Below are 27,630 nucleotides of genomic sequence, written 5' to 3'. Positions count from 1 at the left end.
CCCCCTTCAGCGCCTAAGGGCGGATGTGGCGGGTTGGCGGCGGCTGCCGCTCTCGCCGCTCGGCCGGGCAGCATTGTTCAAAATGATGTCGCTACCACGTTTTTTGTACGCCCTGCAGAATACTATGGACGTAGTGCCGGCCCGTTATTTTCGGGAGGTGGAGTGTCTCCAGCGTCGATTGTTTTGGGACGGGCGGCCGCGGATTGCTCTTGCTAAACTGACCCTACCGTGGTATGACGGGGGGGGTCGCCCTCCCTGACATTAAGCGATATTACTGGGCCTCCCAGTTGGCTGCCGTCAATCACGGGATGTATGGCCCTGCTTTGAACCCGGCTTTTGAGATGGACAAATTGCTACTGCCAGGCGGAGACTATAATCGAGCACTATACTCGGGGTCCCTTGATGCGCGGTTGACGGGCCCGACGCGGGTCGCAGTGCAGGTGTGGCATGCAGCAAATGCGGCGATGGGGTGGAGGGATCGCTTGACTCGGGCTACGCCATTGTACGCGTCCCAGCGTTTGGGTTGTCTGTATACTACGAAAGGCTTCGAGAAGTGGGATACGATTGGTATCAGCACGGTAGGGGATCTCTGGACGAAAGGGAAATTCAAGACGTTCGACATGCTGAAAACGGAATACCAGTTGAATGATAGGGAATACTATCGGTATGTTCAAGTTCATCATGCCTTGTGTTCCGTGTTCTCAGACGTGGCGGCTATTCCGCAGCATTCCCCGTTGGAAGACAGAATATTGGACGGCTATGTGCCGGATAGCACCATTTTGTTGATTTATAAAAAGCTTATCAATGATCGAATGGGTTTGCTGGCCTCATTGCGGGAGACATGGATTGCAGACGGTATAGAACTGGACGACGAGGATTGGGTGTCAGCGGTGGCCTCCCCGAAAGAGGTGGCTATCCCGGCCCGATTGCGGTTCGTCCAGCTTAAGATACTGCATAGAGTGTACGTCACGGGGCCCGGCCTGATGCGTATGGGGTATTCGGTGGATGGTTTGTGTAAGCGAGGCTGTGGGCTACTGGGGACTTTTCTCCATATCTTGTGGGAGTGTCCGGAGGTGACTCGGTTTTGGTGAAGAGTGCATGCGGTGTTAGAAGAAGTCACGCATGTTGCCTTGTTGCCGGAGGCACGTAGATGCTTGCTGAATGTCTGGGAGCCGACTGATTCCAATGTGACGCAGACGCAATGGGTGACTCTAGGCTATATGATAGCGAAGCGTGACATCGCACAACTGTGGGGCTCCCAGAGGCCGCCAACGGTCTCCGAGTGGAAGGAACACATGGACTGGTGTATGTTTAGAGAGAAAACGGTGTATGTGGTGAGAGGCAAGCCTGGGAAGTGGATTAAGGTGTGGGGTCCCTGGAACTCCTATCGTGGAGGTATTTGCGCCCCGCCCCAGACGCGTGAGATGGACGCCGCTCTGTCTCTCTAGCCCCCGCATTCCTGTATGCTCCTGCGACATGCGACTTTGTCGCTTCTGCCTTGCCCCCCTCCCCCCCCCTCTGTCTACCCGGGTTGGTTTACTCCCTCGATACGAGGAGCACATGTTTCTGCCATTAACCTCCTCTGCCTTGTGAGTTTGATGTTTTCTGTTTTTCAAAAATATGAAACCTTTCCTGTTTGTTTAGGGACTGCGGCTGTGGCTGACTGCGATGATTAGCACTTTAGTAACTCTTTTGCTGCTTCATTGATGTGCATGTTAAGTCGTGCCTATGTTTACACTGCGTTTAGCGGCCGGCCTGTTGGTTGTAGGCCCATACTTGTATCTTTTCGAAATTGTAATAAAGGTTTAAAAAAAAAAAAAAAAAAAAAAAAAAAAAAAGAAACCTATGAGAGTTGGAAGTAGGGTGGGTTGGTCCCATAAGGGTGCAGGGGTGGATGTTGGTCATCCCCAGGGGCCAAAGGGGGAGCTGCTACTGGTGCTATTGTAGAGGAGACATGTGTGGATTTGACGTCCCATCCTCTTGATAAACCCGAAGGCCCCGCTGCCGAGACCCCATTAATCATTCAGCTCGAAAAAATCATGAAATCATTGTTGATCCTGGTTTTAGAGAGATTAAAGGGGCTAACAGAGTGACTGGACAGATTCGAGCAAGTCACTCTTGATAATTTCTTTTCCCTAAAATCTCTCATTAAACTCCACTCTAAAAATAGGGAGGATGGTTTAGTAGGGAATTTTGCTCCTTGTGAGTCATCTACAGCCCCAATAAGTCTAACTAACACATGCAGTGCAGGGGGTGGTTGAAGAAAATAGCCCCGTTGTACAATCTGTGGCCATCCCAAATCCTGGGGCAGCTTTAGTGGGGGTCTTGGCGCAATCTAACGCAGCACCGGGTAGCATCCCCCATCCTGTGATGCCTGCGAGATTTGTGGGCCCAAGTACAAGCGGTACCGCTGTGGTTAACAATTCTGGCGATAGTAATTGTACAGGTATATCTAATACCAAATCAGGCAAAATAACGTCAACTCCCACTTTTCAATTAAGAAATGCTCCAGGTAGTTTGCCTGTCCCTAATGCCAACCTACCCCCAGACTGTCAGCCTTTTGTGACAGTACTTACTGGGGTCCCCGTGCTAAAGCCAGGTAAACAGGAGTCATACGTCGAACTTAAGAATAAAACCTTATTCTGGCTGAAGGAAAATAGACCTCTTCCTAGCTCATTAGGTGGGCGGGTTATCCATGTGAGGAGGGTTAGCTGGTTAGGCACCCGGTGTAAAGACATAATGGGGGACTGTATTATAGTTAATTTTGAAGACCCTAGGTAGCAAGCTATGTTTGTAGTTTTAATAGTAGTGAGGGCGGTTTGGGCCCTAACACAGGAATTGGTACGCGTGACCTTAGTTTTTTTAACCCCTATGTAGTTCCCACCCGGCCTCCTAGAGCCGCAAGCTGGGAGGGATGGAATGGCAGACAAACTTCTCATAATCTCCCCCAGTTCAGCCTGTTCCGTCAAAACCCATGCCCTTTTCCCACGTGGTCCTGGCAGGATTGTTGACAGAATAGTTACCAACCTTCCATGAAGCCATCTGCTGTTTTTGAGGAGGAGGAGAGCTGTGACCTAGATTGTAAAGGGGTAGTTTTGGGGCCACCCTGCTACAACTCACCTCCTTCTGAGGGCAGTGTTGTGTCCCATATTGTTGAGTCTACAGGTTATTTAAATTCTGATGAGCCCGCCCTTGACGCCCCAAACCAGCTGAAGTCTGCGAGTGATGTACCAACTAACTCTGGATCTGAGGATAGTCTACCTGTACAGAGGGTTTCCTCTGCGCAGGTTGTAGTCGATGACGAGGTCCTGAAGATTGTCAGCTGGAATATAGCAGGCATTTCTCGTAACCTGGACATACCGGAATGGAACTCTTTTATTGAGTCATTCGGGATATGCTTATTCCAGGAAACCTGGTGTCTGGAACCCCGATATAAGGTTGGTTACATCACCTACTTTGTTCCTGCAATTCCCTCGTCTGGTGGGAGAGGCCGACCTTCAGGTGGTCTGTTAATTTGGGTCAGCATCTTATTGGGGTATCATGTAAGGTGTATAGAAACCAAGTCACCAGACTTGCAGAAACTAGCAGTTAGAGGGTCTCCTGGGGGGTGGACTTTAGAGCTTTTTAATATCTATGCTAGATCCCCGAAAGGGGGCGCGCCCTCACCGACCCTACTGGGCCTAGAGGACGCACTCAGATCCTGAAGGGTAGAATCGTTCATTATGATAGCAGGGGACTTTAATTGCACCTATGAACCCCTAGCCGAGGATGACATATTAGGCACTCAATAAGAAGATGCTAGGAGAGGCATTCCACCCCTGTTAATACCACCTATTAAGAGCTGGACCCAAAGTGTTATCCATTTAAATGCCCTAACCCTAGAATATGGTGTGAGGGCAGTAAATGGACGGTCAAAATCGGATTCCTGTGGGGTCCATACTTTTAATAGGGTAGGCCATTCATCCCGAATTGATTATATCTTGCTGAATTTTAAGCTTTGGGGGCATCTGTTGGATATGACAGTCCTCCCTTCATCTGACAGCGACCATAATCCGCTGTCCTTATCACTGTCCCCAATGTGGACGGTTGGGGAGAAACTGCAAGCCCCTCAGGTGTGGAAGTCAACTAGCGACGTTTGTCCCTCGAATTGCGGGAGGCGCTTAAAATGGAAGAATGTAGCCTTTGATGAGGGTAAGATCGTGGATATAAGATCAATTATGGCCAATGCCTTGTCCAGATTAGATTCTTTTGTGTCAAAGGTCCATGAGATTTCCACTCTGTTTAACCATACTACCAAAGCACTGGGTGACCTCTTCACTGTGCGAAACCCAGGTTATAGGGGCAACAAGATGGGGCGCCCTAAGGGTAACCCTGGTTGGTATTCTCTCCCCTGCAGAAGTGCGAAAAGCGATTTGATTAACGCAGTCAAACTCAAGGATACCGAATTGATTAGTACAGCCAGTGTCGTACTTTAGAATTTGGGACCGCGTAGGAGGCAGGGCCCTACCCCTGTCTATCCCGGTATTAGCGAACCGCGAATGGTTAATGCGGTATGTACAAGTGCTTTGTGTAACGTTTTAGCTATGAATGCACTGTGTATACGTTATTATACATCACTACGTGGGTTCCATCTTAGAGCAGTGGCCATCTTATGGTTGCCCTCACATAGGCTACATAGCATGAAGCAAATACGGGCCTTTTAGAGCACATGTGCTTTCCTTTGACTTCTCTGTGACCTGGGCAGCTTGGCTCCGCTGCCCCAGGTCAGTCCGGTCTCACGAGTTCCCCGTCCTCTGGCCACCTGTGACTAGCATCAGGGCTTGACACACCATAAAGCCTTTACATTAAACACGAGCCTCCAGCTAATCTCTTTCGCACCTGACTGTTCCTGCTTTATGGCTTGTTTTCCAAACAGGAGATGCTCATGTTTATTGGGGCCTATCGATATCTGATGTGGGATCTGAGCCTTGCTGGGTAAATAATTGCGGGCTGGCCTAACTGGAATGTGGGATGGTCATCATGACTCTGCCTTTTCGTTTGTAATGTATGCTTTATATGGCCATATCGTAAACCAAGGAATGTATGCCTGAAGCAGGATATTTTGTATTTAAGGAGAAGCCCGTTTCTGTGATTTTTAGCAGTCTCCTGAGAACATACACGCTGTTGTACTTCTAGGATACCTGTAATTGGTCTGCAGCCAATAAACTGATCTTTGACTTCACCCAGAAGACTCTGTGTTTCTGTAGGTCTGAAACAGGAAGAACCCGAAGTCATAGGGTGTGTTCCCCTGCACCGCTGGGCTTAAAATTCCCAGTACTGCAGTTGGCGCCCAACTCTGCGCGATTTCAGCGGTACCAGTCCAAGCCAGAGGTTCGTGAGGAGCTTCGTGTGGAAATTCTGGAGGAAGGCCGCCACTTCATCGACCCCTGCATGTCGACGTGGTCTGAAAGTCTTTTCTGCGAGGTTCTCCGCGTCCCGACGGCTACGAAGGACTGCTGCCCTGATTAATCGCCCTGTTTTGGACCCTTGACGATTTTGGTAGAGCGAAACAATCGAGAGAGTCTTCTGGTGACGCCATTGATCATCGATATTCAGTTAAGTATAAGTGGAGCGTCTCCCAGTTTGAATTTGGTATCCTTCGGGATTAGTTTGATTTGGAGTTTGCAAACCCCAAAGCCAGAGGACTCGTGTATTCACGAGACTATCGTAATCGATAATCCTTTGAAGTTGGGAACTAGACTAGTGAGCGAAGATGCCTGGTGCTAGTGTATTTGGTAATTGGTTTTGTTTAAGTTGTAGAAGGGATTTCCAGTTAGAGGATTCATGTCCGGTTCCTCCAATTGGTACTCCAACTTATGAGCTTTATGTAAAACATGGCGTGGGCCCCATTGCATATAATGAAGTATGGATCCGATACACCAGAAAGGACGGTGTTTTAAAATGGCCCCAAAATGGTAGTTTCGATACAGATATCTTAGATAATTTGGAAGTTAAATTGTTTAAACAGAAAGCCCGGCCAGCGATGTTTGATTCTTTCCGCCTATGGCGAAAAGAAGCCAAACAGAAGGAAATTAAGCTAGCGAAAAGGAATAAGAGAGAAAGAGGTATGTCAGTGATGCAAGCAGCTGTGCAATTTAAAGATAATGAGGAGGAACAAATGAATGAGCAATTGCACAGACAGCGCAAACTAGGGATCGATAAATGTTACCCTGTTTTGTCACCCCTTGTGCAAGATGAGACAAAAGAGAAAGAGAAAGATTCCCTAATGTCCCATTTGCTAAGTTCGCCACCCCCGTATGCGCAAAATGCCACCGCGCCTCCACAGCTTGTAAATGCGCAGCCTCCAGTAAATATGCCGCAAGCCTTCCCACAGCCGCCAGCTCCTCCTCAGCTGGCTCCTATCCCTGCAGTGCAGCCCTCTCAAGGGCCGCCAGTCTTGTTACCTGTTACCCCTGCGCTTCCTGCGACTTTGCCTAGCACGCCAGCGGCTTCCCCTGGCGCTCCTTCTTACACTACCCAGGTACCTGTATCTGAATCTGTTTTCCTTCCCTCTGTCTATCCCCCCGTTCTCGCCTCAACTTCTCCTTCAGCACGACAACGACTAGCTAATGTAGTTACTAGTTTAATGTCGCCTCTCTTTGGGTCATCGAGTGCGACTCCTGGTTTACAGCGTAAACAATTGCGTAGTCAGCTGCCTGGTCCCGACGAGAAAGAGGTGTTAGATCATCTGGCGCGTAGGTGGATTGGTTTCCCTTCACTCTATGGTGTGGAATCAGTTATTAACGTTTTTCACCAATGGGATGCCCCAAAACAGAGGTATGTCTTTGATAAAATGTGTGAATTCGAGGATAATGGTGCAAACCCAAACCCGCAGGAATTGTGTCGAGTGCGATTTGATTTCGAAACAGGTATAATTGTGGGCCCCAATGTAGATAAAGCAGTTGCGACTTTACTGTCCCTCAGAAATGGGGATTGTCAGCAATCATTGTTCGAACAGGAATACCCTGTGGGGAAGAAGGGAAAAGCGCGACAATACCCTATGAGAGAAGTCCCTCTGGTATGGAAAGAAGCCGTTGCGGCTAATGCCGCTCAAGGTATTGCTGCTGCTCCAGCTCATTTTCAGCGTGTTTGGGTGCATGTCCCATGGAAGAGATCTGAGGTCTTAGCGCTTAAACAGACATTGCCTGACCCCCGTAAAAACCCTACAGGTTATTATAAGGAGTTATCACAAACTGCATAATCATGTGTAATGAATCTGGCTGACATAGACATGTTGTTTGGGAATGTTGTTCCACAGCCTTTATGTGGATCCATTCGTAATGTAGATCACGCTGCAGAATTGGGTAACACATGGGCTAATATCATTGCTGCAGATGCTGGCCAAGTTGGTGGTGCGAAACCTGACCCTTTAGTAGCAGAACTCCCTGGTCGAATTATTACCTACATGAAAACTATAATGCCTGCGATGCGCGTAAATTGGGATAAACTATCCACATGTAAGCAGAAGAAAGATGAGACAGTGTCTGATTTCTTCACCAGGTTTGAAGAAACGTTTATCGACCACAGTGGTCAAGACATGAGCACTGAAGGTGGCCAACGGTTATTTGTTGATAAATTTGTGCAGAATCTACTTCCCGAGTTGTGTAAGAAATTAAAAGACTCAGAAAGTTCCTGGGCTGTTTCCTCTTCAGCGCAAATACTGGCTACTGCACAGTATTATGAGAATAGAGACAAAGATGAGAAGGATAGAACAGATAAGCAAACGAAAGAACTGAAAACAAAGGTCCTCTTGCAGCAGGCTTATTCACCACGTGGAGGACAGAATAATTATAGGCAAACACAAGGTATCTATCAGCAGCCCCAACAATTTCAGAATAATCAGCAAATGAATGGGTATTATCAACCACGAATCCCTGTAGGTCCCAACCAATGTTCATATTGCAAAGAGGAAGGCCATTTTAAATATAGTTGCCCTAAATTAATGCAGCGTAACAGTAATGCGTATGGCGCAAGAGGTAGAGGTGGTCAGCAAGCTCCTAGAGGCAGAGGGCGTGGAAATGTTCCCCAGAACGCGCGTCCTCTTCCGCCTCAAAATACCATAAATAGCTTTGATCAGCAAGCCAACGCGACTGGTAATACAGCTCAGTACTACAATAATGATTATTATGCAGAAGACGACAATGTAGAAGATAACGATTACTAGGACAGCCGTAGACAGAGAGAGGGAGTTGTTTCAGTGCCAGTGGATCAGAGCGGACCTTATGTTAAAGTAACTACAGCAAATGTAACGGAGCCCTTTCTGCTGGATACTGGTGCTGCAAAGAGTTCAATCATGCATTCAAAACTCCCTGGCGCGCCTTAGTCTGGCAAAATGAATGTTTCAGTAGGTTTTTCTGGCGCCCCAGTTAGGAACCCGATTTCTAGTCCTATGTCACTTTCTGTAGGACCTTGTGAGCTAAAAGCACCCCTCATCCTAACGACAGGTTGTGGTGAAAATTTGCTAGGATTAGATTTGCTAAAAAGATTGCATGCAACACTATATTGTTCCCCCTCAGGAGTACAACTTACATTAGGTAAGAAAGTGATTTCCCCAATATATTTGTCTAAAAATGCAATGCCACCTGAATTGTCATCCCTTCCGGATGCCCTTTGGGCCACTGGTCCCAATGATGTGGGTCTCCTGGAAATACCGCCATATGTGGTCACTTTAAAAGCCAATGTCAGATTGCCACGTATTCCCCAGTACAAGATCTCCAATGAAGGTCAGAAAGCATTGTTAGCAATTGTCAGTGATTTGATTAAAAAGGATGTAATTGAAGAGACAAGAGGCAACGTTTGCAATAGTCCTGTTTTACCTGTCTTAAAACGAACGGACCCTTCACAGCCACCTGTTTACAGATTTGTGATTGATCTTAGAGAGGTTAATAAGATTGTTGTGCCACAGTTTCCAGTTGTCCCTGATATAACTGCCTTGTTAACCATGATTCCAGCCTCCACTGCATGGTTCTCAGTGATCGATTTAAAGAATGCTTTCTTTAGCATCCCAATTGCAGAGGAGAGCAGAGACATTTTTGGCTTCAGTTTAGGAGGCCGCAGCTTTCGCTTTAAACGCGCTCCACAGGGCTACTGTGAAAGCCCATCAATATACAGTCAGGCTTTAAAAGCGCAGCTTGATGCACTTGTTTTACCTAGTGGCGCTATCCTTATTCAGTACGTTGACGATTTACTAATCGCCGCGGATACTGAAAAGATTTGCAAAGAAGCTACATTGTCATTGTTGCGTCATTTGTCTGCCTTTCATCACAAAGTGTCTCTCTCAAAGCTGCAATATTGTCGACAAGAAGTGACCTACTTAGGTCATCTCTTATCGAAGGAGGGAAGGAAACTGACCCCAGAAAGAATTCAAGCCATTGCACAGTTGAGTGTGCCAAGAACACAGAGAGAAGTGCGTGCTTTCTTGGGCATTACTTCATACTGTAGGCATTGGATTCCCAATTTTTCCTTGTTGGCAAAACCTTTGTTAGCATTAACATGCAAAGATACACCGAATCCTATTCCATGGTCTGAAGAGTGTCAGAAAAGTTTTTTGGAATTGCGTAATGCATTGTGTTCAGCTCCTGTGATGGGTACCCCTGACTACAGCAAGCCTTTTACATTGTATGTTCATGAAAAAGATGGTTGCGCATTATCAGTGTTAACACAGCCTTTAGGCGACAGACCGCGTCCATGCGCATATTTTTTGTCAACCTTGGACCCGGTAGCGAGGGCATTGCCAAGTTGTTTGAGAGCTACGGCCGCCGCAGCTATGTCTATTCGACAGTCTGCTGGCCTAGTAATGGATAATACATTGATTGTTATGGTTCCACATGCTGTGGACACATTGTTAAACAGGACCAAAACACAACACTTAACAAGTGCGCGATTATCTGGATATGAGCTGACACTGTTAGCAAACCATATACACATAAAGAGATGCAACACGTTGAATCCAGCTACATTATTACCAGTTCCAGCAGACCTAGATGAGATTGAGCAACATGATTGTCTGTTCAGAACAGAAGAAGAGACGAAAGGAAGAGTAGATCTTAAAGATACTCCCCTGACTGAGTGTGATGGTACTTTATGGGTGGATGGTTCGTGTTTCAAGCTTCCGAATGGTGATACGACTGCTGCATATGCTATCACGACTTTGCACACGATTGTGGAAACTGCACGTGTGCCACAAAATTCGGCTCAAGCAGCAGAATTGATTGCCCTTACGAGAGCATGCGTACTGTCTGAAGGAATGAAAGTGAACATATATACGGATAGCCAGTACGCCTTTGGAGTGGCGCACAGTTTTGGGCGATTGTGGAAAGAACGTGGGTTCCTGACTTCACATGGAGCTAAGATTCAGAATGGCAAGTTGGTGAATGATCTTCTTGAGTCACTGACCCTACCGTTACAAGTTGCGATTATGAAATGCAGTGCGCACAAGAAAATCACTGATGATGTTGGTCGTGGTAATGCGTTTGCGGATGAAGTCGCGAAAGAAACAGCAAAAGATGTAAAGACTCGAATGTATGTTGCAGGCCCTGCAAGATGGGTTGGTGATGTTGGAATGTGTGAAAACACAATAGAAAGTGTAAAGTCCCTTCAAGCTGAGGCCACAGAGAAAGAGTTGAGCAAGTGGAGAGAAAGTATGGGTAAGTTGGATGAGAATGGTTGTTGGATTGATCTGTCAGAACATAGGTGATGGTTGTTACCTGATGCATATGTGCTTCCAGTGGTTACTATGGCACATGGAATGGCACATATCAGGAATCTGTAAGTTGTTGGCTCCAGTATGGCAGAATGCTGGAATTGGAATCACATGCGTTGACTGACAACAGTCAGCGTCCCTCTGGGCGCGCCGTGAATACTTCGCTGGAAGCGAATGAGATTTTAGTTTGAAAAAAATGAAACATGGAGGTTACTCTTCAATTCCAAGTTTTAATTCATGAAAGTTCGGATCAGTTCAAGTGATCAAGTGATGAAAAATTGCATTCATGGGGTAACATGACTGTGTTAAATCTCCACTCAGGTGTTAAACTCAGTCCCAATGCATTTCGGGCCCCTCTGGCCCTTCATCAGGGGAATCTATGTTACAAAGAAACATGTACATATCAGTAAATTGCAAAATGAGGAATCAACCAATAATCACAAAAGAGGAAAGGACTACGCCTAACAAAAAGTAAGTTTACGCTCAACAATTCAAATGTATCAATGTTTACTAAATAAACAATATCACCGAACTCGAGAGTTGGTTGAACTATCGAGGTTGCGTGAAAAGGTGCTGGTAATATACCTGGAAAAACCAAATGACCGTGGTTGTTTCAGTTAAATCCACTCACGGTGAAAGGTTTAGACCTTAGAAGGGACAGTTCACCCTCGAGCGTGTGCTATAGTGAATCAAAGGGTGAGAACGGAAAAAGTGCCAGGTGTGCCCAAACTCAGTCAAAAGACCCATGTGGCGTGTAAAAACGCTTAATGCAAAATATGGGAAGATGCAAAGAAAGTTGAAAAGCGAGATAAAAGTAAATTCAGATTAGTCGAGGTCAATGGGATACGCTAAAGCGAACGAGCAGCTCACTGTTGAAGCAAAAGCTCTGTACCTGGTTTGTTCTAATGGTGTCGGTCAATCTTGCATCGGGGTTTGCTGACGTGCTCTTAAAAAACGGAACACCGGAAGTGACGTGGACGGTAGTGGAATAGCAAATATGTGTTGGAAGTACCTGGTCAAACATGGGCGCCATCTTGTAGGGGGAAGAATGAATCGGCTGTGGGTGCCGAATGACTCAAAACAGATAAGTATATCGACTTCAATGGGAGTGCTCATATTGAAAACGAAGGAAAAAACATCAAAAAAGGTAATCACACAAAAGTGAGCGAACATTGATATCAGCAAGATAGTTTATAGTTCAAAGGTAGCACGCGAATTCCAAGCGGTCATTGAGACCCTTCGGCTTCATGGACTCCAGTTTGTAAATCCAATAAATCTCGCGTTGCAACAAGAAGGAGTTGTTGTCTCTACCTTCTCTTTTCATTACAGTTTCTAAGACCAAAAATTTGAGTTGGGCGATGCTGTGTTGGTTTTCAAGAAAATGCATCGCTACGGTGGATCTGGGGTTGCTGGTGCGTATATTGCTCTTATGTTCATGGATGCGGGTTTTTATCTTTCTTTCGGTGTTTCCCACATAAACAAGGCCACAAGGGCATTTCAATAAGTACATTACATTGGTGGTGTCACAGGTGGCATTGACTCGAAGCTTAATCGGTGTACCCCTCATAGGGTGTGAAATTTTTTGACCCTTGATGATGTTATTACAATTGCTGCAATTCATGAGAGCAATATACGCACCAGCAACCCCAGATCCACCGTAGCGATGCATTTTCTTGAAAACCAACACAGCATCGCCCAACTCAAATTTTTGGTCTTAGAAACTGTAATGAAAAGAGAAGGTAGAGACAACAACTCCTTCTTGTTGCAACGCGAGATTTATTGGATTTACAAACTGGAGTCCATGAAGCCGAAGGGTCTCAATGACCGCTTGGAATTCGCGTGCTACCTTTGAACTATAAACTATCTTGCTGATATCAATGTTCGCTCACTTTTGTGTGATTACCTTTTTTGATGTTTTTTCCTTCGTTTTCAATATGAGCACTCCCATTGAAGTCGATATACTTATCTGTTATGAGTCATTCGGCACCCACAGCCGATTCATTCTTCCCCCTACAAGATGGCGCCCATGTTTGACCAGGTACTTCCAACACATATTTGCTATTCCACTACCGTCCACGTCACTTCCGGTGTTCCGTTTTTTAAGAGCACGTCCCACCACACGTTAGCAAACCCCGATGCAAGATTGACCGACACCATTAGAACAAACCAGGTACAGAGCTTTTGCTTCAACAGTGAGCTGCTCGTTCGCTTTAGCGTATCCCATTGACCTCGACTAATCTGAATTTACTTTTATCTCGCTTTTCAACTTTCTTTGCATCTTCCCATATTTTGCATTAAGCGTTTTTACACGCCACATGGGTCTTTTGACTGAGTTTGGGCACACCTGGCACTTTTTCCGTTCTCACCCTTTGATTCACTATAGCACACGCTCGAGGGTGAACTGTCCCTTCTAAGGTCTAAACCTTTCACCGTGAGTGGATTTAACTGAAACAACCACGGTCATTTGGTTTTTCCAGGTATATTACCAGCACCTTTTCACGCTACCTCGATAGTTCAACCAACTCTCGAGTTCGGTGATATTGTTTATTTAGTAAACATTGATACATTTGAATTGTTGAGCGTAAACTTACTTTTTGTTAGGCGTAGTCCTTTCCTCTTTTGTGATTATTGGTTGAGTCCTCATTTTGCAATTTACTGATATGTACATGTTTCTTTGTAACATAGATTCCCCTGATGAAGGGCCAGAGGGGCCCGAGATGCATTGGGACTGAGTTTATCACCTGAGTGGAGATTTAACACAGTCATGTTACCCCATGAATGCAATTTTTCATCACTTGATCACTTGAACTGATCCGAACTTTCATGAATTAAAACTTGGAATTGAAGAGTAACCTCCATGTTTCATTTTTTTCAAACTAAAATCTCATTCGCTTCCAGCGAAGTATTCACGGCGCGCCCAGAGGGACGCTGACTGTTGTCAGTCAACGCATGTGATTCCTGTTTCATACACTCTTTGGGATTTGAGAGTGATACCTCTGTGGCACCTGACAACATTGCAAATTGTTCAACTTTTTGGTCTGTGCACGATCCAATAAACTGTAGAATGCTGGAATTCCCAAGTGGGCAGAGAATGTGGTCAAGAATTGTATGGTATGCTTGAAGTACAACCCTGGTAGGGGAACCCCAACTCCAGCTGGTCATTTTGCGCCTCCATCATATCCATTTGAAGTTTTGCAGCTAGATTTTATCCACATGGAAAGGTGCAACAACCTGAAATATGTATTGGTGGTTGTTTGCGCTTTTTCAAAATGGATAGAGGCCTATCCCCTAAAAGACAACACTGCGTTATCCACAGCCAAAGCCCTTGTGAAGGAATTTTTCCCTAGGTTTGGAATGCCAAGAATGGTGTGGATTGATAATGGGAGTGAGTTTGTGGGTAAAGTGATGAAGAATGTGTGTGAGGGACTAAGTATAAAGCAGAAGTTCCACGCTGCAAATCACCCCCAATCAGCTGGATTAGTAGAACGCTACAATGGCGCTCTAAAACTCAAATTGGCCAAAATCCAGGCGAGCACCGGTCTTAAATGGCCTGACGCTCTGCCTTTAGCACTCCTGTCCACCAGAATGACCGTACACTCACGAGTGGGACTTAGTCCTTATGAGGTCGTTTTTGGCCGCCCAGCCAATGTATGGGGTGTGCCAAGACCGACAAAATTCAGTGAAATCGAACATCCAGTACTGCTTGATTACTTGTACGAATTGACGGCTAAATTGTGTGTTTTACACCAACAGGTGCAGGGACATCTTAAGGATTTTGGGGGCCCTGGGCCAAACATATTTTGGGGGCCCCTGTTCAGAACAGCTTTGAATTTATGATCCAATTTGAGCCCACGTTTCCCACGCCGTTTACGCTTCCTCAACTGCGTTAGCGATCCAGTTTGCATCATTGGCATTAGCCTATAAATTCCCGATGTAAACGGACGCGTGCAGCTGAAAGCGGTAGGATTTATTGTTTCCAATACTTTTTAAATTGTGTATGTGTGGCTGAATTACTCTGTGCTTTTTAACAATTTCTTCTACTTACACACACTTGTACTTTACTTGATTCTGCTTGCCTACACCTCCTTTGCTGCTCCGATTCGCATCTCTCCTTTCCTCCAGTCCTGGTCCGCGGCGGCTGATACGCCGATTGTGCGGGGGGCTGGGGCTACTATTGGGCTCCTCACTTCTGCCCAAGCAGTTTCCGTTTCCTCAGCTGTGTTAGCGATCCAGTTTGCATCATAGGCATTAGCCTAAATATTCCTAATGAAAATGGATGCGCGCAGCTGACAGCTGTAGGATTTAGTGTTTCCTGCCCTGCTACTAGGTTTTTAATACTTTTTAAATTGTGTATGTGTGGCTGAATTACTCTGTGCTTTTTAACAATTTCTTCTACTTACACACACTTGTAATTTACTTGATTCTGCTTGCCTACACCTCCTTTGCTGCTCCGATTCGCATCTCGCTTTTCCTCCAGTCCTGGTCCGCTGCGGTTGATACACTGATTGTGCAGAGGGCTGGGGCTAATATGGGGCTCCTCACTTCCGCCCACGCAGTTTCCGCTTCCTCAGCTGCGTTAGCGATCCAGTTTGCATCATAGGCATTAGCCTAAATATTCCCGATGCAAACAGACACGTGCAGCAGGCACGCCAAAGGCAAGCCCGTATGCGCCCGTCAGTGTCCCTTCAGCGTCCATCGCCGGCCATGCTGCCCAGTTCCCCTGCAGTGAGTTTCTTCCTCTATTTTACAATAGGGAAAAACTGCTTAGCCTTAGGCGGCTACCATTATGTCAGTGTACAGCGGCTGATCTGAGCTTGGAGGTAGACTTTCGATGCAATAAGTACAACTGGTCTCTCCTCCATCCCAGGAAACTTGCACCCAAGATCCTCCCACGCAACAATAAGTGTAAAAACAATGAGAAAACAGAGGACTTAAAGGCCACCCTTTTAAATTCTCGCTCTATGCAAAAGTATGAACCACACATTTATGACCTACTTTTATATGAACAACCTGATCTTTTTTTCTCACTGAGAAGCCTCCAACCCTACTATCACCTTGGCCATCCCTACGGGTTATGAAATCCTTAGGAGTGACCGACCGAGTGGGAAGGGGGGGCAGTGTTGCCATAATTTACAATCAAAAACTAAACTGCTCCCCCATCCCGATGGAAAACATCAAGGGCGCAGAGTCCTTAGGCTTCCACTGTACCTTATCCTCCCATAATAGCATAGCTGGTTTTCTGATTTACAGACCTCCTGGTGCAATTGGAAATTGTATTAATACAGCCACCACCTCCCTGACCTTAAAATACAACTGCCTTATTATGGGAGATTTCAAAAAAGATATGGATAATGGAAAAGAAACTCAGACAATTTCCTTGTTGGAGATGCTGCAGGCCTGCAACATGTTTCCATCTATGTCTTCGGCTACCCATGAGAAGGGCCATACCTTAGACCAAATCTTTCACAAGTTTGAAATATCAGTAAGCCTACCTCTTCCCATTACCTGGTCTGACCACCTCCTATTAAAATTTGTCATTCCCAACTCTGCCACAACCCTCTCGGGCTAAGGCAGGGCAGAGGGTCCCTAATTACAGGACGTTCCCTAAAGTATCCATCCCGATATTAGCAGACGCTCTCAGTCGTTCCTCACCAGAGCTGTCTGGCTGCCCCGACTCGGACGCCCTCTTAATAGATTCATGGCTCTGACCCAACATTGGTGCAGCAGTACCAGTTGTTTCGCACTCCTCAAAGAGGTTGGCCCACCAGCTCCATGGTTTAACGATTCCCTCAGATCTAGCAAAAGAAATTGTAGAAAAATGGAATGGAAATGGCGTAAATCCTATCTACCTGAGGACAGGAAGGTGTATAAAGACACTTTAAAAGATCATTACATTCTCGTGAAGGCAGCCAAGAAAAACTTCTTTCAAACCAAGATTCAAAATGACCAAAATAAGAGAAAGGAAATCTTTATTATAGTTAAATCCTTTACCGCCCCGAAAGCCGGCACAAAGGAAGGGCCATGCACAGAAGAATAGTCTAAGCAAATAGCTCAATTCTTCCACAAAAAGATCTCCGTGATTCAACAAGCCTTCACTAACATCTCAGAGGAAGAACTGACCTTTCACCTTAGTACTAATAGCAAATTTCACCTCTTGGATCCTCTATCTTTACTAGCTTTCCCTGAGTTTCAGCTTGAAGAATCACCGACCCTTCTCCAAAGCATCAAGTCTAGCTCTCCTACTGACCCATGTCCAGCAAATATCCTGAACCTATTAGCTCCCACCATAAACCCCACGGTAAACCAGCTCTTTAACCTCTTCAGTGCCCGTGACGAGCTGGTCTCGTCATGGGCCGCGGTCGCGCTGTGCCCATGACGAGACCAGCTCGTCATAAACCTCGCCCGCTAATACAACGGCCGGCACAGGGCGGGGAAAGGGGCGGGCACTGAAGGGGTTAATGCTTCCCTCCCCTCAGGCAACATGCTGAAATTATAGAAGAATGCTAAGATTCTTCCACGGATAAAAAAAAACGACGGACCCTGCCAACTACAGGCCAATCTCCCTTCTTCCGGCCCTCTCCAAAGTTTGAGAGAAGCATGTAAACAAGGCCCTCCAAAAACACATTGAAGGTGGGAAGCTCCTTCATGAGCCCCAATCTGGTTTTAGGGCTAACTACAGTACAGAGTCTGCTCTGCTGGAAGTAACTGAATTTCTCAAGGGTAACCTGGACCATGGAGGCAAGGCTGTTCTGATACTGCTCAATCTGTGGGCGGCCTTCAATACGATCCCACATGAGAGGCTCCGGGAGAGACTTGCTAACATCGGCCTGGGGGGGACCGCCTTAACATGGATGTCATCCTTCTTGGCAATGATGTGGCTCCTCTGTACCGTATTATGTGCCTCCCTTCATAGCTTGCTGTCTTCCTGTTTATTGTATTACTCTCCTGGATTCATTTGTCTGGGAATCTTGCCATTATTCCTACTTGATGTCGGTATTGGATCTATGCTCTTCTTTTCCTCATTATGTGCCCCCCTTGTAGCCTGCTTTATACCTGTTTATTGTATTACTCTCCTTGATTCATCTGTCTGGGAATTATGCTATTATTCATGTGGTGTTTTCTTACTTGATGTCATTATTAGATTTATGTCCTGCCTTCCATCCTATGTAAAGCGCTCTGATATCCTTTGGGATCTTGTTCGCGCTATATAAAACTTTATAAATAAATAAATAGATCTCAGGACATCTGGCTCCCCCCTTTCTCATCCCCGGTTCCAGCCATGAATGTAGGTGTCCCTCAGGGCTCCATTCTCAGTCCTACCCTTTTTATTATATATCTATCCCCCCTTGCATTTCTGGTAGAGCAAGAGGGCGCCAAAATTGTTTCCTACGCTGATGAGACTCCGCTGATTTTTACATGTGAAAAATGAACCGACTTTGACAGGGCAATGATTAGGTCTTACCTCACAAAGTTTTTTAACTGGCTTAAGGTCAATCAGCTGAAGTGCAATCTTGACAAAATTGAAGTTGTTTTCCTTGGTAATCCAGAAATGCCTGACTGGAGCTCTTGGTGGCCAGAAGATCTGCCGCCCCACCCGTGGAAACAGAGAAAGTCAAAAACTTACGAATTGTCATAGGCAAGACACTCTCCTTGCGCTTTCAAATCCCAAACCTAACTAGCGCTTGCTTTGGCATACTCCGGATGCAAAGCAAATTCCTGCCACTGTTACCGCTTGAGAGCAGAAAGAGCGTTGAGCAGGCTCTGCTGATGTCAAAGCTTGACTATGTCAACAACTTGTACCTCAGTCTTCCCAAATAACCCTTATCCAGTGCCTACAAGTGGTACAAAACGCGGCAGCCAGAGCCATCCTGAGACCTAAACCCAGATCTAGGTTGACCCCTATCCTTAAGTCTCTACACTGGTTCCGCATAAAAGAACGGATCGACTTCAAAGCGATGACCATCTTCTTTAAAGCTTTCCACAGCTTAGGAGCTGGCTAGCTAAATAAGTGCGTTAATCGCTACACAACATCTAGACCCCTAAGATCCTCCAATGCCAACCTGGCCATCATGCTTAAAATATGCTGTGCCCGCACTGGGGGCAGATCCCTCGGCTTTCTAGGCGCAAAATTGTGGAATAGACTCCCTAAGTATCTGAACCGAACCACAGACCTACTCTCTTTCAGGAAGAACTTAAAAACCTGTCTTTGTAATAACTGATGGGTCTTTTACGCGTGTTTTCCTCTCGCAGTCACGCGCCAGGACACTCTAGTCTGAGTAGCTGCGTGCTGTATTAAATACACTATTTCATTTCATTAGGTCCCTGACAGTGCAAAGGAACACTCGTCCAAATTCTAAGGGCCTTATTTATGAGGCCTTGCTTCACTTTTACGCTGCTGGTGCGTCACTTTTTGTGACGCACTAGCAGCGTAAAAAATGTGCCATGTTGCGCCCTATTTACAAAGTGACGCATCTAGGCAGATGCGTCACTTTGTAAACCTCTGCACCACATTATTCCTGCGCCACGTATAATGTATGCAGGGTGGGCGTTTCCACGTAAGTAAGCCTCGTAGAAGTGATGCAGTGAAATCTACCAGATTTCACTGCGCCACTTCTAGAGTACAAATGCGTCAATATCTTACACCTGCCTCACAGCAGGCATAAGACTGATGTAGGCCCTTTTACATGGGGCTTGCCCCATGTGAAAGGACACATTGCTGGAGTTGCGTCTATTTTCAGACACAGCCCAGCAATGCATCACTTTTGCGCCTACAGATACTTCAGAAATACGGACGTATCTGTAACTCCTTGCAACATGATGCTTCATGTCGCAAGGAGGGCGCACTAAGAAGTGGCGCATCCCTGTTTTCACACAGCGATGCATCACTTCTCAGCAATACGACCCAAAATGTGTTTATGTCTAATATTCAGGGATAGTTATGTGTGTTTTCAATATGGTAACATAGCAGCAGCTCACCAATATTACTGCAAATAATCTCTGTGAGGTCCTCCCATTTCTTATATGTTAGGCCCTGTTTTGAGCTAAAAGAATTTTTTTATGCATATTGCATGAAACATAAACACAGCATTTCTCTGCAAAATGGTTGTATTAGACTCTCACACATCAGGTACATAGAAAATAAATTAAAGGAAAACAGTATTTAAAACACTCTATTTAAGAAATATTCAAGGTCATTAGGGCAAAACTCTGGAGAACTGAGCTGACTCTGTCAGGGGGCCCCCTGAAAGGCTGGGGCCCTGGGCCAGAGCCCACTTTGCCCATGCATTAAAACGTCTCTGAACAGGTGCACGATACTCTCCCCCAGGCCTCTGAAGCTCCAGGACACCCTATCGACCCTGGCACGTGGGTTCTGGTGAAAAATTTCCAGCGCAAAAGCAACGATGAGCCTCGTTAGATCGGCCCTCATCTCGTACTTCTGTCTACAAGATCAGCTGTTCGAGTAAAGGGGAAGAAGAACTGGATCCACGTCGCCCACGCTAAAAGAATCCCTTTGCCTGTGCCGTATGACCAGTGGGTCCAGGAGGGTATCGCAGACTCTGAAACAGACACTGTACCTCGTTTTGTGCCGTTCAGTGATGCACGCATAAAAGGCACAACTTCAGCACAACAGAGTGACGATATTTTGCAAGAAGCTGTGCCACCGTCAATTCGATTGGACACCACAGAGCCTGAACTCTTGTTTCAAGATCAGACAGTACCTGGCCGTTTTCATTATAATCTAAGACCAAGGCCTATGGACAAATAAATATTCTTTTTCCTTACCCCTTTTGCTTTTGATACCATAGCTCTCCCATCTGAAGGACTTTCTTGATTTTTGTTTTTCGAACCACCATCCGGGTTCAGCCGCAGGGTCGCGGTGCCAAAACTTTGGGGTACAGGCCAAAGACGTTAGGTCGACGGTTCTGGTTGGCCTAGGGCGTTCCCTGGACCGACAGGCGTACTCCTTAGCAGAAGATACTCACCCGCCGCGAGCGGCACGATTAGAGGATGGAGTTTATCAAGATGGAGAGACCCGCTGAGGAAATGAACTTTAAAGCAAGAATGTGTAAAATAATGAAGAGCAAACGTTTTGTATTTTTATGTCTGTTTATATTATGTAGTATGGTAGTGTTTACTGTAGGATTTGTATTCTTCTCCTCTCAAGAGCCCATTGCAACCACTGAACAGCCTATACCTCCTCCCACTGTCTCCTCACACTCTTTTCACCCTCTGCCTGAACATGAGCAAGCTAGACGGTCTGAGTTTGTAAACAACTCGTTTATTCAGCTCCTGCACCAGCACCAACTAGTCATGAATACAACCAATTGCTGGGTGTGTGGTTTAATGCCACATACCATTAATAAGGGTATTCCTTATCTAGTGCTGCCGTTTAGTTACAATGGATCGTCGTGGGCATTCCAGACCATGTTTCTCTTTGCTCTAGATGCGTACTCCCCGCGACAACCGCGTTCCATCAGACCTAGTACAAATAATAAGGCTTTAATGAAAGGAGTTGCCGATATGAGCAGAGATATCGATGCATACTCATCTATTCCCAAAGAAGAGTTGAGAGCTTATGTAGGGTGGAACGCGACGGGGTATAGTATTAGTCTGGGTGAAAGACAGCGAAAAATCTCATCCCCAATCTGGGTCGTACCCCACATAGGTCGGTTCTGTTTACAAGGTAATGGTCAGAATCCAAGAGCTCAACTGGGGAGAAGTGACTGTACTGAAACGTACACTTTTCCGTCACAGTTTTCCCCTGCGTTTTTGGCTGCCATGGGTACATATTTTATCTGCAATGACCGAGCATATACATGGTTGCCCCCTGATTTCTCGGGCACATGTTATATTGCAAATTTGCTACCGCCAACATTTACTGCCGCCTCCGACTATCACAAGACCAGAGTTGTGAGAGGCGTGATTAGTAAGGAGGATACTGCCGGTCAGGAAGCGGGAGACTTCTTTTTGGGTTTCCTGCCGTTTTGGGGACCTATGGTTAATAGTAGGAACCTGAGACAACTGACTCGTGTGGTTGAATCCACTGTTAATATTACGGCTGGTGCCCTTGGTAATTTGACAGCTGAGCTCCAAGCGGATCGCCTCATGACTTTGCAGAACCGCATGGTTCTAGACGTTATACTTGCAGACCGCGGTGGGGTATGTAAGGTTATCCAATCTAGTTGTTGCATTTTCATACCAGATAACGCTCCAACAGTTTATCAAGCCATCTCCAAACTACATAAAATATCTGAGTCCATACACATGGATAAAGGAGATTGGTCACTGGTGGGGTGGTTCTGGGAACTGATATCTGCCTGGGGTTGGAAAGTTCTGATGGTCATTGGAATGATCTTAGCCATCCTTTTCCTGTTCTGTCTGTGCATACAGTGTGCTCCTGCGATATGTGGCCTCTGTGCTACATTATGTGTAAGGAAACCTGTATCGAGGGACGAGCTAAGTAATAGGATGATGCTACAGCAACATCTCCATGACTTCGTGAATATTGACCTAGACTCGGATTGAAATGAGTATAGTTATTGCCTATGTAAGGGCAAAAGGAGGGTCTGTCGTACTTTAGAATTTGGGACCGCGTAGGAGGCAGGGCCCTACCCCTGTCTATCCCGGTATTAGCGAACCGCGAATGGTTAATGCGGTATGTACAAGTGCTTTGTGTAACGTTTTAGCTATGAATGCACTGTGTATACGTTATTATACATCACTACGTGGGTTCCATCTTAGAGCAGTGGCCATCTTATGGTTGCCCTCACATAGGCTACATAGCATGAAGCAAATACGGGCCTTTTAGAGCACATGTGCTTTCCTTTGACTTCTCTGTGACCTGGGCAGCTTGGCTCCTCTGCCCCAGGTCAGTCCGGTCTCACGAGTTCCCCGTCCTCTGGCCACCTGTGATTAGCATCAGGGCTTGACACACCATAAAGCCTTTACATTAAACACGAGCCTCCAGCTAATCTCTTTCGCACCTGACTGTTCCTGCTTTATGGCTTGTTTTCCAAACAGGAGATGCTCATGTTTATTGGGGCCTATCGATATCTGATGTGGGATCTGAGCCTTGCTGGGTAAATAATTGCGGGCTGGCCTAACTGGAATGTGGGATGGTCATCATGACTCTGCCTTTTCGTTTGTAATGTATACTTTATATGGCCATATCGTAAACCAAGGAATGTATGCCTGAAGCAGGATATTTTGTATTTAAGGAGAAGCCCGTTTCTGTGATTTTTAGCAGTCTCCTGAGAACATACACGCTGTTGTACTTCTAGGATACCTGTAATTGGTCTGCAGCCAATAAACTGATCTTTGACTTCACCCAGAAGACTCTGTGTTTCTGTAGGTCTGAAACAGGAAGAACCCGAAGTCATAGGGTGTGTTCCCCTGCACCGCTGGGCTTAAAATTCCCAGTACTTCACCAGGAAGTTGTACAGGGGTGCTATTGGTAAGGCGAAGAAAGAGTGGGAGAATCAGTTTTGGCGCGATCTAAAACTGGCAAGTGCTGGGAGGGATTCGAAGGGTTTTTGGGATCTAATTAGAACCAGGGATAAGCCTATAGATTCCCTTATAACATGTAATATCCCTGAGGCATCATGGTTTGACCACTTTTCCAACCTTTATACTGTGACATCGGAGGCTGGGGTAGATCCAGCTGAAAGTTTTTCGGTTGACTTTATTGGGCTGAGTGAGGATCTCCTGTTTACAGGGAAGGAAGTAGAGGATGCAATTTCGCGTCTCATCCCAAATAAAGGTGCGGGCCCGGATGGGCTACCTGGGGATTTGATCCGCATTAATACATTAGAATGGGGAAAGCTCATTGCATCACTACTTAATGCAAGTTTTTATGATGCACCTCTTCCAGACTCCTGGATGGGCGCTGAGGTCGTCCCGATTTTTAAAAAAGGGAGCCGGGACGACCCAGCCAATTATCGCCCTATAAGCCTATTGGATACTTCGCAAAAGGTGGCAGGAAAGGTAGTTTTAGGGAGGATGCTCCAGTGGGTAGAGGAGAATAGGGTACTTTCTGATTTCCAGGCGGGCTTTAGGTCAGGTACTGGAACCATTGAGCAGTAATTTCGCCTGCTACTGTTATACTGGAAGGTGGTCGTGCTGGGCAACGGCAGTCTGTATCTTGCTTTTATAGATCTGCGGACTGCCTTTGACCTAGTGCCCCGCAGTCGTCTATGGAGGGTGTTGTCAGACCTAGGTATGCCACCGTACCTATTATCTTTGATAATTAAGTTTCATGCTGAAAACTTTGCACAGGTTCGGTGGGGTAATCAGGGCCAAAAGACCGCCCGAATAACTGTAAATAGAGGTGTCTGCCAGGGCTGCGTCCTAGCCCCCACTCTGTTTTCATTATATGTCAATGGAGTGGTGGAGCATCTCTTACAAAATCCTTCAGATGCTCCATCCCTGGCGGGCAGGAAAATACCCACCCTATTATTTGCTGACGACACCCTCTTGATTTCCAAGACCCCAGTTGGGTTGCAGAGCCTCCTTGATAGGTTCCAAATTTTCTGTAATTTGAGGGGATTAGAAATTAACACGGGAAAGACCAAATATTTGGTCCTGAACCCCCCGAAGAAAATGGGTAGGCCCCCTTCGCTGAACTCAGCGTCCCTAGAAAGGGTCAAGGAGTTTGATTATTTAGGGATCCGCCTCTCTGACACCATGAGGTGGAATTGCCATCTCCATAAAATGCTGCTAAGCCATAAAAGGGTGGTGGGGGCACTTCTTAAACAACAACGGTCCTCCACCCTCAAAACGATTGCCCCAGTACTTGAAATCTACAAGGCAAGAGGGGTGAGTGCGGCGCTTTATGGAGCAGAGCTTTGGGGGGCACAGAATGTGGAGCAGTTGACCCGTTCAGAAAATAAGTTCTTGAAGGATTTAATGGGTCTCCCTTACAGTACCCCCACCCTTCCCCTATTCCTTGACATGGGCTGCTGCCCGATTAAAGACCATGCAAGGTTGCGCCCTTTACTTCTTTGGGGTCGCATATGGAGAGTTCCGGAGCTTGTAAGTTATGCCGAGGGGCTAATCGAGGTCTTATCAATGCCTGGCTGGCACAAAATAGGATGGCTGAGGGATGTCAAGCGGCTGCTGGGCGAGTTGGGTCTTGGAGAGGCTAGGCACTCCAGGACTGCACCGTCCAAGCCTGTCTTGAAAAAATTGTACTGGAAATGGGTAATGGATTCTAGAAACTCTAATCCCAATCTAGGTAGATGTACTGCTGAATTCCTATCAGTAAAGGAGGTGGCATCACTTGAGCCTTATATTGATATCATTTCAAAATCTAGAGATAGGGCCTTATATTTTAAATTTAGGAAAGGTGTGCTGCCCGTGCGTGAGTTGACTGCTGGATGGAAGATACCAGCACAGACTACTCCTTTTTGCCCTTTCTGTGAGACCAGGATTGAGTCAGTTCCCCACTTTGTATTTGAATGTCCTGCGTACAAAGCTCCTCGCCTCAGGTGGCTGAAACCCCTATGTAAAGAGCTTGGCACAAGACAAAGTAGTGAGGCCCTCCGTATTTTAAAATCTGACACACGCCCCTTATTCGTCTGTGGTATGGCGAAGTTTTTAAACTGGGCATGGCTAATCAGATCAAAAAGGCTTTTGTATGTTGTTTAATCATGGTTTTAAATATGGATTTTTATGTAATTTATTTATGCCACTCGTATTTTGCTCTTGTATAATAGTTTTCTTTATGAACTGGCTTTTTATTTTTAAAAAAAAATGAATTGTATTGCTTTTAAAGATATGTTTTATATCGAAATAAAGCCAATTTGACTGACTGACTGACTGACTGACTATTGAGAGAACGCCAAGGTGTGAGTTGTAGGGAGATGTTGTCTGCTCCTCTATGGAACAAAAGCCATTCTCACCACATATGGAAGGACATTTTTTAACAGACTCTTATCCACAGATTGTTTTGATAACAAATTCGAAACCTGAACCCCATTTAGGGGCCATGATGCAAGGGTGCCTGCGTTGGTGCTTTGCTGCAGTTTGTGCCCTAGCAGAAAGGACAGGAATGCGCTGTATCTCGCAGATAAGGCGCACTGCTGCCCTTTTCTTTTGACTTACGGCAGCGCAGCTAGAAGGCTTGCAGCACTGCATTAAGTCAACATATTGTAAATATGCCCCATACTTTCGATGCCCTCTCAGGCCTGCTCTGCATACCCTCAATAGTGCCGTGTACTCCCTTTCTTACTGCCATGAACCCCTTTTGGTCACACTGCTTCCCTATTTGGCCGTACTGTGCACCCCTTTAGCTCTCCAAGCCCCTGAACTACCAGCACATTGTAGTGATTCACAGATATGGCCAACCTTTTTTAAGTGCTCGATTGAAGGAAAACATCCAAGCTGCAGTTTAGTTAGTACACAATTGCAATGGTGCAGGCGTTTTCATTTCCTGCATGCGCTTTTTGCATGTATGAGTTCATCCACACACAAAACTCTGCATCTAATCAAAACAAAAATAGTACACGGCAGCATCCCCAGCTGTAAAAACCTAGCTCTCGTGTGGACATTTCGACCCAATGCTATTGATTTCACTTTTGAAATTGCAGATGGGATGGTTCACAAAACAGTCGAAAAAGATAGCAAATAACGAGAGCACATTTACATGAGCACACAATGCCTGCCATTCATGCCGAATCAAAAACAAACAATATGCAAAGTCAACCGCACCCTGTTCTGTTTGTCATTATGCAGGTGACAGAGGGCGAAGGTCAGATGGGAAGAACAGGAGAAGGGAGAGCGCGGTGCCATTTAAACAAACCAGATAGGGCAGAGCCCCAACGCCGGAATATGCGTGCTGGTGCTTTCTCCTGCCAGTAGCTGTATACTCATGTGTGGTAGATGTGTGGGTGATTGCTTGCACCAATATATTTTCTGTCTTCTGCAGTGGCCTACGAGGGAGATCAAGCAAATTATTTAGCCAACGAAAAAAATACATGTAGAATAGGCAATCTATAACTGCACCAGGTGATGCTGTGGGAGGGAGATCAGGCCAATTTCTGTGTGATGTCACAGAGCTCCGAGAGCCCTGAAACAGCCTAAGGGGGTACAGTTGAGGATGGTTTGTCCCATGTACCCCAAGAAGTGTACACAGTCATGTCGACCCGCTTTTCCTACAGGTGTGAGTGTGCACGCAGGAGGCTGTGTGACTGTAACAGGTGCACTGCTCATCTATGTGGAAGGAAAGTTGGGTGTTTGCTGACCTTGGGGGAGGTGGCGTTTCTCTTACAGGGAGGAAGCATGATACAAGCAATGGGACTTATTGAGCTGCTATTGTCTATTTGGTTGACTGAATGTGCTTGAGGGTATAAGAGAGTGCAGCTCTCTAGTGATTACGGGAGTCGAGAAATGGTGCCCAAGTGATCTGCTCGGTGGGAAGCCTAGCAGGGCCTACCAAGCATGGCTTGGGTAGCAAGGAGTGGTCATAATCCCTTGAAGGAAGGACCCCAAATACTCCAGGGCCTTCATATGAAATGAAGATTTGGATTCAACAGAATCCAAGGACTTCACATTGAGGCACTTTTCCTTGCCATGCACTGCCCAAGTGTAATATCTGTCCTTACAAGATGCACCAAGGTGCAAGAGGGCAGAGAGGAGTTACTAGACCAGGACCCACCGATTCCTAGAGGTAGCAGTAGGAGGGTGATGTGCAGCAAGTTGCCACAATGGGCCACCAGACCTTTGGGTACGTTTAGGCTCCAGGTGGGGATCTTAGTGTTCTTTAAATAGGGACAAGACCGTCCCATATTCTTTGGGCCACAATCAAGCCACTAGCTTCAAATTTTTCTGACAAGAATCTCATTCACAGTCCAACACCTCAGTGGTTCCAAAAGTGACTTCAGAGAAAGCAT

This window comes from Triturus cristatus, chromosome 9 (genome assembly GCF_964204655.1).
Source record: "Triturus cristatus chromosome 9, aTriCri1.1, whole genome shotgun sequence".
Classification (NCBI taxonomy): domain Eukaryota; kingdom Metazoa; phylum Chordata; class Amphibia; order Caudata; family Salamandridae; genus Triturus; species Triturus cristatus.
Note: the sequence above shows the minus strand (reverse complement) of the source record.